Source organism: Arachis stenosperma, chromosome 6, assembly GCF_014773155.1.
Source record: "Arachis stenosperma cultivar V10309 chromosome 6, arast.V10309.gnm1.PFL2, whole genome shotgun sequence".
Classification (NCBI taxonomy): Eukaryota; Viridiplantae; Streptophyta; class Magnoliopsida; order Fabales; family Fabaceae; genus Arachis; species Arachis stenosperma.
The window spans coordinates 124905721-124917686 of record NC_080382.1 but is presented as its reverse complement, the minus strand read 5'-3'; the positions used below and the strand labels follow the sequence as shown (position 1 = coordinate 124917686).

Here is an 11966-nt window from a genome sequence, read left to right as displayed (position 1 = left end):
GAGCTACCTATTTTTCTAAAATCGACCTGCGTTCAAGGTACCATTAATTGAAGATAAAAGAGGGATACATTCTAAAAACTACCTTTCGTACTCATTATGGACATTATGAGTTCTTAGTAATGTTCTTTGGTCTAACGAATGCGCCTGCAGCTTTCATGGACTTGATGAATCGAGTCTTCAAACCTTTCTTATATCGTTTTGTTATCGTCTTCATCGATGATGTCTTGGTGTATTCAAAAAGTGCTACGGAGCATGAGTATCATTTGAGGATTGTTGCAAACCTTAAGAGATCACAAGCTTTATGCTAAGTTTTCTAAATGTGAGTTTTGGCTTGATCAAGTGACATTTTTGGGGCATGTTGTATCAAAAGATGTAATCATAATGGATCCAAAGAAGGTTGAAGCGGTTCAGAGAAATTCGTAGCTTTCTAGGGTTGGCCAGCTACTATCGGTGATTCATCAAGGACTTCTCTAGAATTTCTACACCATTAACCAAGTTAGCCCAGAAAAATGTAAAGTTTCAATGGTCAAAAGCTTGTGAGGAAAGTTTTCAGACACTTAAGGCTTGTCTAACCTCAGCGCCGATTCTTGTTTTACCTTCTGGGTCTAGAGGATTCTCAGTCTTCTTTGATGCGTCTCGAATAAGACTTGGTTTTGTATTAATGCAGCATAGCCATGTTATTGCCTATGCATCACGACAACTCAAGAAGCATGAGCAGAATTATCCAACTCATGACTTGAAAATGATAGCAGTCATTTTTGCTTTGAAGATTTGGAGACACTACCTTTATGGTGAGACCTGTGAGATCTATACGGATCACAAGAGTTTGAAGTATATATTTCAATAAAAAAATTTAAATTTGAGGCAACAGAGATGGATGGAGTTGCTAAAGGATTACGATCGTACCATTTTGTATCATCCTGGAAAGATAAATATTGTGGCGGATGACCTCAGTAGAAAATCTATGGGTAGCTTGGCCCATATCACTCTTGCAAGGAGACCAACTGTTGAAGAAGTCCACCAATTGGAGGCTGGTGGAATTCAATTTGATCTTGGAGAATCAGGAGTTTTCTTAGCACAAGTTCAAGCTCAATCTTCTTTGATAGAACAAATCAAGTCAGCATAAAGTGATAACCCAAAGTTAAGAAAGCTTATAGAAGAGATTCACAATGGGAAGAACTTAGACTTTTCCCTTGATCAAGATGTTTTGCATTGTAGTCAATGCTTATGTATGCCAGATAACTACGACATGAGGAAAACTATTTTGGAGAAGGCTCACAATTCTAAGTACACGGTTCACCCGAGCTCCAACAATATGTATCAAGATTTAAAACAATTGTTTTGGTAGGAAGGCATGAAGAAAGACATAGGAGTTTTTGTTTCTCATTGCTTGACTTGCCAACAAGTTAAAGCTGAACATCAAAGACCTGCTGGGTTATTGCAACAAATTGAGATACCTGAATGGAAGTGGGAGAGGATTATGACAGATTTTGTAACAGGTTTACCTCCTAGCTTTAAGGGTTTTGATTCAATTTGGGTAATTATGGATAGAATGGCGAAGTCAACCCACTTTTTTTTCGGTGAAAATAACTTTTAGTGCAGCTCGATATGCTCAACTTTATGTTGATGAGATAGTTAAACTACATGGAATTCCAGTGTCCATTATTTCTGATCACTGACCTCAGTTCACCTCTCATTTTTTGAAATCTTTTCAGAAAGTGTTAGGAAATCGTTTGGATCTTAGCATAACTTTTCACCTCTCAAACCTATGGACAATCAGAAAGGACGATCCAAACATTGGAAGACATGTTAAGGTGTTGTGTTCTAGATTTTGATGGGAATTGGGACAGCTATCTACCTTTGATCGAGTTCTCTTATAATTATAGTTATCAAGCTAGCATTCAACTGGCACCATTTGAGGCTCTTTATAGGAGAAGATGTAGGTTACCTATTAGGTGGTTTGAGGTTGGTGAGGTTAAGCTTTTGGGGTCAAATTTGGTACAAGATGCAATTGAGAAGGTTCGCTTAATTAGAGAACATTTATTAGCATCTCAGAGTAGGCAGAAGGCTTATGTTGATAACAGAAGGCATAACTAAGAGTTTTTAGTGGGTGATCAGGTATTTCTTAGAGTGTCACCTATGAAAGAAGTGATGAGGTTTGGGAAAAGAGGCAAGCTTAGTCCTCGTTACATTGGTACATTTAGAATATTGGATAGAATAGGTGCAGTTGTTTACCGCTTGGCATTGCCACCTGAGTTGTGCATGATCCATCCAGTGTTTCACATATCAATGTTGCGCAAATATCTTCCTGACCCATCTCATGTGCTCGCACCACAAGCCATAGAGCTAAGGGAGGATTTATCATTTGAAGAGGAACCAGTGGCTATAGTTGATCGCCAAGTAAAGAAACTATGTTCTAAAGAGATAGCATCTGTGAAAGTTGTTTGGAAAAACCATTTGGAAGAAGAAACAACTTGGGAGGTTGAGGATGCCATGTAAGACAACTATCCGTATTTGTTTGAAACTAAAGGTAATTATCATATAAGTTTGAAATTCGGGGACCGAATTTCTTAAGGGGGAGAGAATATAGTAATTGAGAGAGAGAAAGAGGAAAAAAAGAAGAAAAAAGGGAGAGCACGTAGGGGGCACATGCCCCCACTTAAATATTCCTTGTCTCTGTTCACCTCTCTCTCGGCTCCCCCTTCTATCTTTCACTTTCTTTTCATTTCTTTCGAAAAACAAAATTTAAAACCCTCTCTTCCCTTTTCTTCCTAACTACATTTTCTCATCTCTTTCTTATCTCTTCTCTTTGCAACCAACCACCCAATATCATCAAACTCACCTTCATCATCTTTCTTCCTTTTTTTTCTCTACTCTATCTATATTTATTCAAAATCTTATTTTCTCAAAATCCTCAAATAATAAAATTTCAACTTAATGAATGAAGAAAGAATTCAACTTTTGAGTTTTGGTTATTATTAAGGCTTCAAGGTAACTCTTTGACTCAATAATTAGCTATATCTCCAACTTTTGTCTTCCCTATATTTAGGATATGCATAAATCTGAATTAGAGTTAAAAAAATTGGGACTTCTATCAAATTTGAGTAAAAATTTTTTAATTGACAGTATTGTTAGCTTACAAATATTGTTATTGTCATATTTCTAGAGTTGTAAAGTTATTGGATATCAAGTGATAGCTCGCTAGCACGGTTAGAGTTGCTTCTGGTTCTTTAAAACCAAGTTGTGAGTGGATATTATGTTTATAGTTATTTTTAAGTGTATTATTATAAACATTTAAATTGAATAATTATTTTTAGATTTTGAAAATATTTGATTATTGTGATTTTTGAATTCTTGAAATAAATATTGATTTGTGAAAAACTTAAAATTTTATAAAAATACATACGAGACGATATTTATATATTTTGTAAAGAATACATGTTTTTTACTTGATTTTATTAAACTTTAATTAAATTTTAGTATGCATTCTTATATATATTTGATTTATTATGAAATTTAGTAATATGTTATAAGTGATTTGGTTTGGATTGATTTGGGAGACTCTGACTAGAAAACCGTAGTTAACGGCAGTTATGACGTTAACTTAGATGCATCTAACTCAGACCTCAGCTAGCAAGGGTGTTGCTAGCCCAACGTGTAAGCCACACGTTAGATCTGTTATACCGTACGGACATACGAGAGGGAAGGGCTACCCTTAGAGCTTAGAGGTGGAGCTGCCCTAAATGTGTAATATTTGATTTAATTTGACTTCTAGAATGAGAACTCCCATTTCAGTTCATTCGCTTAACTATTTTTCTATTTGTTTGCAAAATTAATTAATATGAATTTCTCATCTTTGAAAAGAATTATAACTTTCAAGGTAAAATTTGTATTGTCTCGTGTGGGTTATAGATATAATGTTTGCTTTTTGAGTTGCAAAACTCACCCTATCATATTTCCATATTTTTTAGATACAGGTGTCATTTCAGGTTCCATTCCACCCGCCCCACAGTAGATCTTATTCATTTCGGTGAGCCCTTCTTCTTTCGAAGGGATATGTGATATGTAATGGAACCTTCATGCAAAAATCTAGAGTTTGTCAATGCTCCATATGTTACAGGCAGGGTTTTCGTGTGGGTTATGTTATTTTAAATCTCAAACTGTTTAGATAGTAAGTATGACTTGGTTATGTAAAATATAGATTTAACTATGTACTTTAGTTATCAACTTAATATATATTATGCGACTTTTGACATGTTGGGTTTTGGATATGATTGCAATATGTTATTGTTGTTGTCCTTGAAAATGGATGTTTACTATTGATATAGGAAGATAATATTCATGTTGGTAAGATTCTAGGAATAAAGGTGATTCTGTCTGTTTTTTTCTGAAAATTTAGTCGGTTGGCTTGCTGAGGGACTTGTCCCTTGAGCGCCAGTCATGGCTTAGTTCGGGCCATGTGATATGAATTTGATGAACAATATTCCACCAACAAGTATACCAAATCGTAATCAAGTAATAACTCACTCAGAATAAAGTCGATCCCACAAGGATTGATTGATTAAGCAGTTTTAATCCATTAGCTATTCTAGTTGAACAAGCAAGATAATGGGATTTGGGTGAATTATAATGACGAATTTAAATGACTGGAAATATAAAGAGAAGAAAGTAAATTGCTAAGAATTTAAAGCGCATAAAAGTAAATTTTGGAAGATAAATGACAAGGAAATTAACTTGCGAAAATGTAATAGAATTGTAAAGGAAATTTCGATCAGGAAGGGGGATGAAATGAAGTAAGGAAATACTAATGGGTAAGGTTCATTAGAGATTGGAGATGCTTGGATCTTCCTGAATCAATGAACTTCTCTTCTCTCTTTTGCATGCAATGTTTAGATCTATGGCGGATCATATGTAGTTGAGCTCCAATTTCTTGGTTACTCAATTTCTCAATTCATGATCAAATGCCAATTCCTTGATCCAATGCTCATGCAAAGATATGAAGCATAATCTATAATCTAAACCCACACAACTCATAAGATCCCAATTTCAAAGTGATTATATGTCATGTATCAACTTTGAATCAAGATCAAACTCATTATGAGAAGAGAGTTTCAAACTGAATTGCTATGATTCCTTTTCCAAGGTTCACAGAGAATTCTAAATGATCCAATCCCTCTTCTGATTGAATTGGATCTTTAAAGAACGGAAGCTCTCTCTTAGATAAACAAGGCACAATATCTAATCCAAGATCACACAACTCCTAAGACCCAATTTCGAAGAGATTACATGTCACAATATCAACTCTGAATCAAGCCAAATTCATTGTGAGAAAAGAGTTACAAACTGAATTACTATGATTCCTTTTCTAAAGTTCACATAGAGTTATAATAGATCCAATTGGATCTTTGAAGAACGGAAACTCTTCTCAAAGATAACAAGATAGAATCAAGAAGAGAAAAAGAAGAACATTAATCCATTCCAATCTTTGTAGAGCTCTTCCCCCTAATGAAATTGGTGTTTAGTGAATCATTGCTCTATTACACTAAGAATTCAAAATTACAATGCTGGAAAATAAACTAAGAACTAAGTACAAGCAAAGTATGAAAAGTGATGTGTAATCCCAGCTAGGGAGTCTCTTTTTACAGTTCAAAGCCCCTTCTATTTATACTAATTCTAAGCTTCAGGTGTACCTTCGAAGTGTGCTTCCAGAAGTGGGCTTCTTGGGCATGATTTATAGGCATTGGGAAGCCTTGGCGTTGCCCCAAATAATGCCTTTAATATTTGGTGTTGTTGCTGGCGTTGTTCAATCGAGCGCCCTTTATCTTGGGCGTTGCTGGCACTTGTCGCAGGCATTATTTGAAGCAGCGCCCATTCCAATGCCAGGGCCTTACTTCCAGGGGAAAAAATTCTCATTCTCACGTGTACGCGTTGCCCACGCATACACGTGGCCTTCGTCGCAGGCGTTGTTTGAAATAGCGCACATTCCAATGCCCATTCCAACGCCAAAGCTTTACTTCTGGAGGCAAAATTCTCATCCTCACGCGTACGCATCGCCCACGTGTACGTGTGACCTTCGTCGCAGGCGTTGTTTTAAGCAGCGCCAATTCAATATTGACGTTGTTTTCACTTGTCACGCGTACGCGTGGGTCACGCATACGTGTGACTACCTCCGTTAGCGTTGTTCTTGCCAACGCCTATTCCAACTTCCATTCCAACGCCAACATGCTCCCAAGGCAACTCCCACTTTCATTCCAACTTCCATTCCAACGCCAAATCTAGCTCCCAAGGTAGCTCTTAGCGTTGGTTTAATCAAGCACCCTTTCCAGCGCCCATTCCAACGCCCAGTCCAGCTCCCAGGGCAGCTCTTGGTGTTGTCCTTGCCAACTCTAAATCCAGCGCCAGGTCTAGCTCCCAAGGGATTCATTGCTGGGCATTTGGCAATTCCAGCTCTCAACCCAGCACCAGTACCAACGCTACTTCAGGGCTCTGCTTTCTCTTTCTCTGCTTTTCCTCATCAACGAAATACATTGTATCAAAGCTTGATATTCCATGAATCAATACAAGATATTTCATTCCATCTAAGGTCCAGTTTGGGTAAATAACTTAAATAAACTCTTTTGGAAAAAGAGCTTAAAGTATAAGGACTTTTATTAATAGCAACTTATAAATAAGTTATTTTGTGTTTGAATTTTAGTTATAAAAGTACTTATTTTAAAGTTGTAGCGTTTGGATAAATAACTCAAAAAATACAAAATTGTTTACGCAAGAGAATGAATATTAAAATAACAATGACAACAAATACTTTTCAATATTGAATATTGATTTTACATAACCTAATCACTAATATTATGTATGATATGGTAGGTGAAAATAAAAAATAAATATAAAATATGTGTCAATGTATATTTTGTTGCTATTTTTTATTTTTTTACTCCTATTAGAACTCCCTTCTCCTTTATTGAGGTCAAGAATTTGCTATAATTAACTATGAAAATAATAGCAAGCTATATAAAAATAAAATCACATGTGAAAAAAATAAAATTAAAATTAAAATTTCATACCACGGTTAAATACAAATTTAATAATAAAAATAGAGTGATAAAATGATAAAAAAAAATACCTAGAAGGAATATATGAAGTAGGTTGTTCAGATGGAACATTGTCTGGTGGTGGAGGATCAATACTTCTTCCAGCAGATGGAACATTGCATGAGAATGATGGTGGAAGGCTAGTACTTCCAGCAGACCTTGTGTCAAAATGGTGATGGAGGGTCAGTATTTCCAACAGAAACAGGAAATATTTTTCACAGAGAGTCAAGAAGGAAAGTAGATGTTTTTTGTTTTGAAGTTAAATTTTTTTAAGGAAGTGGTAGAATGACTTATCAAAAAGCAGAGAAATCATATATTTCTACTTCTTCAAAAAGCTGTGAATTAAATTTTTGAGAAATTAAAAGCTTTTTTTTAAATGGTGCCAAACACGCATATTGCAAATTTTCATAATCCAAAAGTAAAAAAAGTAGCTTCTGCTACTTCCCAAATGGGCTCTAAGTGCAATACAATCTACTCAATCAATGCATTTCTTCAACATTACTTATTGCATCAAATAACTCTTGTATGTTCATGAAATAGCTACAAATTCCACTCATGCTTGATGATTCATTACATATAAATTCACTTGTTTATTAACTAAATTTGCATGAAAACAAACTAAAAACAATTAAAATAACAAGTAAAAACTGCCAATGATGCACATGCATCACCATGACAGATAATGATGAAGCTAAGGATTTAAGTTGGAGCAAAAGGGTGAATATCGTTAGTGGAACAGCTAATGCTTTAACTTACATGCATCATGACTATTTCCCACCGATAGTTTCATAGAGATGTAACAAGCAACAACACTTTGTTGAACTTAGAGTTGCATACTGTTGTCTCAGACTTCGGAACTACTAGACTTCTTGATCTTGATTCTTCAAATCAAACATTATAAGTTGGAACATATGGATACTTGCACCAGGTGATATTTTCTTGTAAAATCTTTTGATATTTTATTAAATAGATTTAGTTCTTGAATATGAGATAAAAATTGGGTTCTTAACACCATTCTTGGTCTGTGCTATAGAATTGGCCTATACAATGACTGTGACAGAAAAGTGTGATGTTTACAGCTTTGGAGTGGTGGCATTGGAAACATTAATGGGAAGACATCCAGGAGATCTAATATTGTCATTGTTCAACTTGGCTAACAAAAACATAATGATAAAAGATCTCTTGGATTCACGCATCCACTTACCATTATGTCAAAGAGACACTCAAACAATAGTTCAAGTACTAACATTGGCATTGGCATGCTTGCGCTAAAGTCAAGACCATCAATACAGCAAGTGGCATATCAACTTCCTAATTTTGAACAATTATGAGTTGTTTGAGCTAAGCTTAATAATAATGTAAATTTTGTTCCTCCTTTTATTATTGCATCTTGTGTTGTTTAAACATGAAAAAAATGTTTGTTTTAAGAATAAATGTAGGTTTTTTTATATTAAATTTAATCTTTGCATGCAACCAAATGAAGTGCTATTAGTCTCTTATAATAGTACTTAGTTAGATTCTCGTCTAACCCATTTTTTACCTTTTCTCTTGGTGCCGATTTTTTTACTTCCATTTTTTTGTGAAACACGTGACAACCAAGCATATTGAAGGTTAATTTATATTGGTTAAGCTGAATTTTTCAGCTTTGACGTTTCTCTTGGCCCTTGTTGTATGTCAAATACTGTATCCAAGCATAAAGATACTCAATTAAAATTGATCATTTTACTAGTTAAGTAATTTTTTTTTTCAGTTTTAACATCTCAATATGACTTTCATTTTATGTATAGTAAATATTGGTTTTTTCTTTTGTCACATTGTTCATTTTTGTGAAAAGTTGTTTAATTATAATGTTTGAATAGGAAAATATAATAACTTGCACAAATTCCTCTGTTTCCACTCTAATCTATGGGGAGATAGCAAAAGTGAAAACAACTGCTGATTAAACGATGAATAAGGTAAGAAATTATTATTATTTAAGCAATTGATTTTTTTTTACTAGTAATTACACAATTCAGTCTCAGATTTTAAAAGCGAACATTTTTGTTTTTCACGATATCCTCCAGCCTGGCAAGCTAAGGACTAATCCGAGGACGTACTGAGCTCGATTTAAGGATTTGCCGCTAGCTAAGGGTTGTTGCATGCACAAGGCATGATTCGAATCCCCGACACTTAATTAAGCAGATTAGTGAGCTAACCACTAGACCAATCCAACTTGGTTAGAAAAAAAGCGAATATTTTAGTCTCAAGAAAAATTAATACACAAAAACATCCCCAAAGTTTTACTTTGTCAGACAAATTAATCTTTCGCCAGAGTAATTACCCAAATCAGCCACTAAGATTTTAAAATCAAATATTTTAGTCCCTAAAAAGATTAATATACAGATGAATTCCCAACGTTTTTTTCATTGGGCATAACAGTCCCGGTCTATTTTCCGACATGACTCACTAAATCCTTCAAGTATTTATTAGAAAAAAAAAATATTAGTATTTTGGTCTCTTTGGATCTTTATAGCATGGGGTTTACCGGAAGCATCCCCAAAGAAATTGGTACTCTCACTAAGCTTTCTTACCTTGATCTGTCCCATAATAATCTTCATGGTAAGCTACCTCCAACACTTTCAAATCTCACTCAACTTAAAGCACCTTGATATTTCTTTCAATTTTCTTAGTGGCGTCATTCCTTCTTCTTTTGGTTAATTAGAGAATGAACTCTCTCTTCCTTTAACTCAGTTGCAAGAGTTGTATATAGAACTCAATCAAATTAATGGTTCTATTCCTTCGCATTTAATAAATTTGCATAATCTAATGGTTTTAGATCTTTCTCATAATAAATTGTCCGGCGTTATTCCTCCACAACTTTTTCCACTTGCCAACTTGCATTCTTTACTTCTCTCATCAAATCAATTGTTTGGTACAATACAATTATATTTTGCAAACACAAGTATTTTATATTGAATCTTTCTCACAACAAGCTAATAGGATCTATTCCATTTCCTATTATTTTTTGTTCCTCAGCATTAGTAATACTAGACTTAAGCTACAATTTTTTGAATGGAAGCATTACTTCCCAAGCTAGTTGTGTTGTTAACCTCAACCTTAATCATAATTTGCTTCACAGTGAGGTCCCAGTTATGGTTGGAGAGAATTCTATACTAGATACGTTGGATCTTAGTGATAACAACTTCACAGGTGTATTACATAAGGAACTTGCTGCAATATGGCATATAAACCTTTTATACAATTCCTTTAACTTTTCTCAAGAAGTTGGCATGAAGTCAGAGTTACCTGACTATTGTTCTTTTAAAGAAGATTCCTTAATTGGTTGCAATACACCAAACTTAAGATCTTGCCGTTCTGTCTCACAAACTAGTAAAATTAAGCACCTCATTATAATTGTTGTCCCTATCACCTGCATCATTCTTATATCATAATTCTAGCAATATTGCTTTTCACAAGACGCATCAAAAGTAGAAAAATTGAGGAATTGATAGCAAAGAATAGTGACTTGTTTTCTATATGGAACTACAATGGGAAAATTGTTTTTGAAGATATCATTGAAGCAACGCAGGACTTTGATATCAGATACTGTAAAGGAACTGGTGCATATGGCAGTGTGTATAGAGCACAACTTCCAAGTGGCAAAGTTGTTGCATTGAAGAAACTTCATCAATTGGAGTCTCAAAATCCTTCTTTTGATAAGAGTTTCCGTAATGAGGTCAAGATATTAACACAAATCATCCATAAAAACATTGTCAAGCTTCATGGATTTTGTCTTTATAATCGGTGTATATTTCTAGTTTATGAATACATGGAAAGAGGAAGCTTATTTTATGCCTTGAGAATTGATGATGAAGTTGAGGAGCTAAGTTGGAGCCAAAGAGTGAATATCGTTAGTGGAACAACTAATGCTTTGTCTTATATGCATCATGATTGTTCCCCAGCAATAGTTCACATAGATGTAACAAGCAACAACATTTTGTTGAACTCAATTGCATGCTGTTGTCTCAGACTTTGGCACAGCTAGACTTCTTGATCCTGATTCTTCAAACCAAACCGTGAAATTTGGAACATATGAATATCTTGCACCAGGTGAAGTTATTGCTTTACAAAAAAATTGTAAAATGTTTTGATACTTTAATTAATGTATAATTAAATCTGAGAAATTAGATTTGTTGACAACTTTCATGGTCTATTGCACAGAATTGGCCTATATGTTGACTGTGACAGAAAAATGTGATGTATACAGTTTTGGAGTGGTGGCATTGGAAACATTAATGGGAAGACGCCCGGAAGATCTAATCTCATCTTTGTTCAAATCTTCTAGCAAAAACATAATAGTAAAAGATCTCTTGGACTCACGCATCCGTTTACCATCATGTCAAAAAGACATTCAAGCTAAAGTTTAGGTGGTAACATTGGCATTGGCATGCTTGCGCTCTAAATCCAAAGTCAAGACTATCAATGCAGCAAGTGGCTCATGGACTTTCTAATTTCAAAAAATCATCACTGATTTTACCTTTGTCTGAAGTCATAGTCCAACAGTTGATAGCTTAGAAATATACACTATTTCAATTCAGTATGGGCTATTGCTTAAGCTATGCTCAATCAAGAAAAGTTTGTTCCTCGCATTGCTGCATCTGGTGTTCATTTGGATAACTGCCTTAGTTATTTTGGTTCTTCTTAATTTGCTGGAGTCATGTTATCCTGATTCCAACAAAGTAAATGTTAATTGTTTTTGAGTTTTTACATATCATTTCATATTTCCATTTTTTGTTTCTTTTTCAACTCTTCTAGTTTTAGATCTTTTTGTTTAATCTTTTAATAGTTGTGAACAATATATTTTGATTGTTTAGGAGTGGTGTTTGATTTTTTAGTGTT

General features: G+C 34.5%; 1 pseudogene; it reads left to right on the top strand.

Moving 5' to 3' along the window:
- The first annotated feature begins 9601 nt into the window (after positions 1–9601).
- On the top strand, positions 9602–11494 carry LOC130934541 (MDIS1-interacting receptor like kinase 2-like; annotated as a pseudogene).
- The last annotated feature ends 472 nt before the right edge of the window (positions 11495–11966 follow it).